This window comes from Vulpes vulpes, chromosome 1, assembly GCF_048418805.1.
Source record: "Vulpes vulpes isolate BD-2025 chromosome 1, VulVul3, whole genome shotgun sequence".
Taxonomy (NCBI): domain Eukaryota; kingdom Metazoa; phylum Chordata; class Mammalia; order Carnivora; family Canidae; genus Vulpes; species Vulpes vulpes.
Genome location: NC_132780.1, coordinates 58938786 through 58946696, shown reverse-complemented (window position 1 = coordinate 58946696; position 7911 = coordinate 58938786).

Sequence of the window (7911 nt, the reverse complement as noted above, 5' to 3'; positions counted from 1 at the left end):
GTTACTTGAGGTTAGGACTGATAAAAGCTGAATGAAATTTTATCCTAGTGTTTTTAATTCAGTGTCACAGTTTTTCTCTAATACTTTTTCTTTAAAGGCAGTAGAAATGTGATTAGTAAAAATATGACGTAATTACATATTTGTTGTACCAAATTTGATGAGTGACTAGTTACCTGAGCTGTAGTAACAAGTTACCACAAACTGGGTGTTCTAAAACAGCAGAAACTTATTTTCTTATCATTCTGGAGGACAAAAGCCAAAATCAGTTTCACAAGACCAAGAAGGATTGTTGGCAGGGCTGGGTGTGTCTGGAGGCTCTCTTCGAGAATCTGCTCCCTGCCTCTTCCAGCTCCCGGGAGAAGCCCATACTCTTTGGCCTCTGGTTGCATCACTGCTTTCTCTGCCTCCAACTTCAAATCGCCTTCTCTGTGTGGGTATTAACTCTTTCTCTGCCTCACTTTTTTGATAGATGTGGTTGCATTTAAGGCCCACCCAGACAATCCATGATAATCTCATCTCAAAATTCTTCATTTAACCACATCTACAGAAACAATATGTTAATATATAAGAATTCTTCATTTAACCACATCTACAGAAGTAATATGTTAATATATAAGATTGCGGACTGGGATCTGGGATCTGTGGGGGCTTTCAGTCTACTATAACAGTATCCCAAAAGGCCTTTCAATAGATGCAAATCTCCAATTACCCTTTGTATTAAGGAAGAACAATCTGGCAAAAATTCTCTTAGGATCACATGTTTTGAAGAGTAGGTCTGGTATAAACCCCATGGGTGCTACACAGAAAAAGGGAGGAAAAGATAGCACAAAGGAGCTCTCTATGAAGACAGGATTTGTTTTTGTTTGTTTTTTATCTTGAACTATTAGCAAATTATACTGCTTTCCAGTGTTAATCAGAAAACAACTGGAGGAAGAAATGTTAGTTCTTAAAAATATATTTCTCATGGATATGAGAAATGTTTGCTTCTGAAAAGGGAATATTCCAATGTGGAGCAAACCTCTCAACAGCCAGCTCTGGGAATTGTAATCTTGTGATCATAAATTTAAAATACAAGGAAAATACAGCATTACTGTAGCTTCTGTTTTAATTTTTATAATAACAAATCTATCTCAAAAATGCTTTTCTAGGGCAGCCCTGGTGGCTAAGCGGTTTAGCGCCACCTTCAGTCCAGGGCATGATCCTGGAGACCTGGGATTGAGTCCTACATTAGGCTCCCAGCATGGAGCCTGCTCCTCCCTCTGCCTGTGTCTCTGCCTCTCTCTCTCTGTCTCTCATGAATAAATAAATAAAATCTTTTTTAAAAATGCTTTTCTATACTTGAAAATAAGAGCAAACTATTTTGTCTATATAAAATATTTTATTTTATATGATAAACTAAAAACTTCTGAAACTAGTTTATGTTTCTACAATATCATGCTTCCCTTGTTATTTTTAAAAAGTTTATGAAGTAATGTTTATTTTTGCATATATATATGTAAAAATCTCCATATCTTTATTTAACATGTTGTTCTGTTGTATTTTTTATTCCAAGAAATTCAATCACCTCTGTCTCAAAGGTCTATCCTTTGTGAGTCTCTGTAGCCCATGGTAGTTACAAGAGACATTAAGATTTGTCAGGACCATTCTCAAACACTTCAATTATTTTCTTCTATAAGACTATGTCTAAAAAATGACATTTTTAAACACATAATAGCTTGCATGCAAGATAAGAAGACTATGACATACTGACAGGCAGGGCAATCTGAAAAAGTAGGTATTCCTCTCCTATCTTTTCCTTCTTCTTCCAGATATATTGGCAGTGTCTCTAGAAGTGTGCTGAAAAAAAATGATGGAGCATATGTGATGCAATATGTGGACAAGAGAAAAATGTTTTCGGAATAGTATCACACCTAAAATATTCTTGAGGATGCTTTAGATTTGGGTCTTTATTTCTGCCCAATTCTCCAATGTCTGTACATATTTTTCATCTAATAAAAAAAACAAACCAATCATAGATCTCTTTCTTGATACAACTCTGGCAATTAATATTCATATTCACCTTAGAGACTTTTTCTCCACCACAGGCAGCCATTTGCTGACATTTTGATACAGAGACTTGCAATTGCAGACAATTGGTATCTAAATGAGTTGTGACAGCTGGAAGAAAAACTACTGTTTTAAGATTTTCTTTCATATGTCAAATCATTTCATTACTTAATTTTCAATGACATATTTAATGGTATTTTTCATCATGATAAAAGTAACACAATCCAGAAACTGGTCTTTTGACATACAATGTATTTTGACATAAATCAAAAGTCTTATTAAATTTTTAAATCACTCCACATTGTGGGTCTCTAGTTCATTGTTTCTCTGTTATTGGATATCTACAATACATAAGGTTTATTCAAAATATTTGAAAACTTTCTGGCCTTTCTACAATGGTTATTTATTTTATAAGGAGATAGAGAAGTTTATCCACTAGAAGTTCCTGGAAATGGGTGGAGTGTAGACATTTGAAAAATCTGTCTGGTTGCAAGTTTGTCTTTAGGGGAAATTGAGTGTAGTGCACAAATTTGACTCTAGTAGTATGTAAGGCAAGGAGGGTTCCATATCAGGAGTGGGTATTTTAGAGGGCTATGGGACTATCTAAACCATGAAGATGAGACATTCCAGGAAATTCAGAGTTAACTAGAGGAAGGAATCGACACACTTTTTAAGATGTTCTAGCACTCCTAGCACTTCTTGCAAATATTTCATGAAACCATAAAGTTCACAATGTGCTTGAGAAAGAGTTTCTGGCAAGGTTAATCTAGAGACAGATTAGTCTATTTGAATTCAGGGATGGAGACACTGGGAAGCTAAGGAGATAAAATGAAAGTGGAGGGTTTAAGTAAACCCTGACATATCCTTGTGCAAAGGGTACCTTGCAAAATGCAGTTGGCCCAGGGGTCAGAGAGGGCTGAATTCAGGGAAAAGCCATCTGCCCTAAGTCAAGGCTGTGTCAGTCCATGCAAGGAAGACCCTTTGGACTTTTGGCTTATTCATCTAGAATTTTTGAACTAACAACTAGAATTAGGAATTTAAATCACAACCCAGGTGCTATATCAAGAGTTTACTTTCTCTTTTATTGCATGCATAATCCTTGGACTGCTACCTAGTTGTCAGAAAAGTTGTTGAAACTACTATGAAAGTAAAATTACGGCCTTGGCAGGGACTGAACTACTTTATATTAAGTGGTTCAGAGAAATAAGGAAGTTTATTGTATGACTTACTGGAATGAATAAATCAATTGGCAAATTTCAAGCTAGAAGTTGGATATTAATCTATCCTTGACTAACACAAACTTCCTTAAGAAATTGGAGTCTTTCTTCAAAGGGAAAAATTAGTACATCATGGCAGACACTTTGAGCTGATAGAGTCTTATCTTGAATGTAAATTAGTATAAACACTATGGAAAATAGTATGAAATTTCCTCAAAATTTAAAAATAGAACTACCATATGATCAGCAATCCCACTTCTGGGTATGTATCCAAAGGATATGAAAGGAGTATCATGCAAAGATATCTGTACCCTGTGATTATTGCAGCATCATTCACAAAAGCCAAGACATGGAAACAACTTACGTGTCTACCAGGGTTGATTGGATAAAGATAATGTATATACATACAGTGGAATGTCATTTAGCCACAAAAAAGAATGAAATCCTGTCTTTTGCGACAACATGCAATGACTCTGAGGGCATTTTGTTAAGTGAAATAAGTCAGCCAGAAATATGAATAATGTATGTTCCCCCTTACACGTGGAATCTAAAACAATCAAGCTCGTAGAGAATAGAATGGTGCTTATCAGAACCTGGGGGTTGGAGGAAACGGGAGATGTTAGTCAAACAGTAAAAATTCCCAGCTATGAGAAGAAGTCCCAGGAATCCAATGTACAGCATTGTGACTCTAATTAATGATACTGAATCATATAGTTGAAAGTTGTCAAGAGAGTAGATTTTAAATGTTTATGACCACACACCAAAAGAATGGTAATTATGCAAGAAGATGGAGGTATTAACTGGCCTAATTGTGATAATCATTTTTGCAATATATGTATGTGTCAGATCATCACATTGTACATCTTACACTTATATATGTTACATATCAATAATATCTCAATGAAGCTGGGGGGGGCAGATAAAAATAAAGCACTCAACAAATTATAAATGACAAGCAAGAAGAAAAAACAAAGAACCCTGACCCAGTTCACTTTATAAAACAGAGGTCCCATGAGGGTGAATAGCTTACAACTGGCTGCCAGTACCATCTTTCAGAGCTCAAAAAGTCATAGAAGTCCTAGCAGGGAACCCAGTGGATGCATTTGAAAATTTGGATTTGGCGAGTCATAGTTGTAACAGACTCCTAAAATGTGATAGGTGTGGTACCCCTTAGAAATATAGAAAAAAGAAACTAATATTGGTGATCAACAGATAGCCCTGTGGATATACAAAGGACCAGTGAATTGTACACTTTAAATAGTTGAATTGCGCGGTATATAAGTTATATCACAACAAAGTTGTTTTTAAAATGGAGAAACAAAAATAAATAAATAAATAAAATAAAATGGAGAAACAATGACAATTATGAAAGAGTAGTGGAATCTGGCAGTCATATGTGTAGTTCCAAAGCCTTAAAACATGGATACAAGTGACCCTCAAATAAGATCCAATGTAGCATTGTTGAAAAATTAAGGCCAGTCAGAAAAATAAAATAAAAAGATTACTTTGAAGAAATATATATGAAAAAAGAATATTGTTGAAACTCAGTCTTGTGAAATAATAACACTTAATAGGACTTCCTATGTTCCAGACACGATTCTAAGTGCTTTCTGTGTAATAAATGATATAATCCTCACAGCAATGCTATGAAGTAGATACCTGTCATTATTTCCACTTTAATGATAAGAGAACTAAAGCACAAAAAGGCTAAGATATTTACTCAAGAATAGAGACAGCATGTAGAATAGTCAAGACCTGAGTTCTAGCAGCCTGGTTCTAGGATCTTCTTTTAAGGGCTATATGCTAATATTTAAAGTAAACTAGGCACCATATGGACAAAAAAAGTAAAAAAATTTAGTAAGTTGACCAAATAGAAATGTGTTTCTCACTCAGAAAATTCACTGTGGGTATTCTGATTTCAAGACAGCTTTCCTTCAAATAGTTAGTTGTTTAGGGAACCATGCCCTGATCTTGTGACTCTGAAATCTTCAACATGTGGATTTCAAGGTGGCTGTGATCATCTGCATCAAGCCAGATAATACAAATAACATGGAGAAGGGAGGGTCAATGGCAGGTTTTCGTGGTCTAGTCCTGCAAGTGACATCCCTTCCATTCACATTTTTTTCGGTTGGAACTCAGTCAGCTAAGTACATTTAATTTCAATGGAGACTGGAAGGTATGATGTAGTTGTGAGTCTGTAGGAACAGGTAATGGTCAGGTGCTCAATTTGCAGTCTCTGGTCACTATGCTAAACTTTCATTGGGGACTAAAGATCTATCTTGAAGGACACTTTTCCTCTGAGGCAATCTCTTTCTTTGTTCCCAAATTAAGGTCAGACAATGTGACAGACCATAGTCATAAGTGGTCTAGACTCAAAAGAAGCTGGATGGGCACAGTGTCACATTCACTTAGCAAAAGACAGAGAAAAGACGTAAAACATCCATCTAATGTTGTCTCTTCTTAGTGTGAGACTCACACTGGGGCTGAGGCACTGAGTCCAAGGTGACAAAATTGTGGCCAAATACTCAAGTTAAGAATTCAGCCTACCATCTAGACCACTTTTAAAGTCCACTGATGAGTTTAATACAACAACAAATGCATATGCTCCAATTCCCCTGAACCCTCAGTGAGTTTTATTGATGGAGGGACTCTCGTTGACCTACCCAGGATGGAGATCCCCATAAGCCAGGCTCCCCATACGTAAGCTACTAGGAAATGTTTTCTCCCAGAAAGCATCTCAGAGAAAATCCTTGCTCAACCACTAAGGAGGAACATAAGTCAGAGCAGAGTCAAGTAAATACCATACTTTTTCTATGCCTCAGATAAAAATGGGTGCAACAAAACCTGCTAGGGAAGTGGTGCTTTTATTTTTTACTCAGAGAGAGACTTTAAAAAAATATTCCCCTAAATCCCTGAGTATCTGGAACTATGGTGTTATGTCAAGAATGTTTATAAAATAGAAGTATTAGAATTTGGAACCCCTAGAATGAGAGAATCTAGAGTGACCAGCATTTTTGGCCTCTGGAATGTAACTTTCAATTTTAAAACTGGGATAGTTTGGGTAAGTTAGAACGAGGTGTTCATCTTATATCATTTCCAAGAAAATAAAAGTAGGGTTGAAGCTAGTGTGTACTTCACAGTGTGACCCTCCATGATGTGATTAGATTCCTGGTGGAAGCAAAAGACAAGTCTGAGTTTTACCTCTGGATAGTGGCAAAACTAGGTGTCTTATACAGGCATAGAAATAAGGTAAAAAAAAAAATTGGTAATGGAACTAGTTGTGAAACTGACAAACCTCAACCTCTGAGGGCCAGAAAAGTCTCCATAAATACTTTTGCTGCAGCTTTCTTATATTTCATTTATCTTCATAATAAGCTATCCACAAAAGAAGGAAATAAATCTGTATGTACATAATAAATGAAAATGAAACGACTGTAATATAGTAAGTAGGAAGTAGAGATTTCAAATATCCCAAGTCCTGTCTCATCATTTGAGGATAATTTTTTATTAGTCATCTGAAACAAAGTTGCAAAAATGGTAAGCCTTTAGGAATATAAAATCAATTAATCTAATTAGCTTTGGGAAAAGATAGCACCCACTTTCCTATTCATTGAAATGTTTCTTCTGTGTGCCCTCAAAATGATGAATCCTGATTTCCTAAGTTACTAAATAAACTTGTCATCAAGCCTCGATCAGTAAGGATTTATTGAGCATCTATATGTGACTTGTGTAATGTGCACCTTTTAAAATGAAAACACAGGCAGATGTTTCTAAGGATATCATTTTACAATTCATTTTGATAGTATTGTTTTAAATGAATTGTAATTCTCTCTAAAGAATTCCAGCAGATTAGCATGCAACACAGAGGTAACATTGCAAGGTTCTGTCAGTATTGAAAACTATTAAGTACTAGAAAATATGTGTTGAGCCACTCATTCCCAAAATCTAAATCTCTTCATTGGTTTTTATCTTGAAAAACTTGAATTTTATTTTATCAAGTATAACTGTGTATATAACTGTGACCTGAATGCACCAGGTTTTTTTAGACACACCTGTTCTTGCAAGGTAAAAGATGTTCTGGGGTATTCAATACCAGTAAATTATTTCATGTAAGATTTCATTTGAAAACAAATGCACTTGCAGAGCCCTTCCTGGAGCTGGTTGGGTTTGACAGCTAGAGTCTTCCCGTCTTTAGCCACCCTCAGAAAAGAGGATTCCAATATATTGTAAGTTTATTAGGTTCTGGATATGAAACTTAATTTGCAGCTCCATCAGTATGATTCACTCTCCTCTGCAAGGAATCAGACCCTGGTGCATCCAGTTCAGTACCACCAAGTAGAGAAACTTAACCGTATCTCATTAACCATTAATCTTGTCTTTCAAACCATTTAAAGCTGTTGAACTTAAGAACCATAGAACATAGGGATACCTAGGTGGCTCAGCGGTTGAGTGTCTGCCTTCGGCTCATGGTGTGATCCCAGGGTCCTAGGATCAAGTCCCACAGCAGGCTCCCTGTAAGGAGCCTACTTCTCCCTCTAAATATGGCTCTGCCTCTCTCTCTGTGTGTTTCTCATGAATAAATAAATAAAATCTTTAAAAAAACCCATAGAACATAAAAACCATAACATGAAACAAAGATTTACATTTC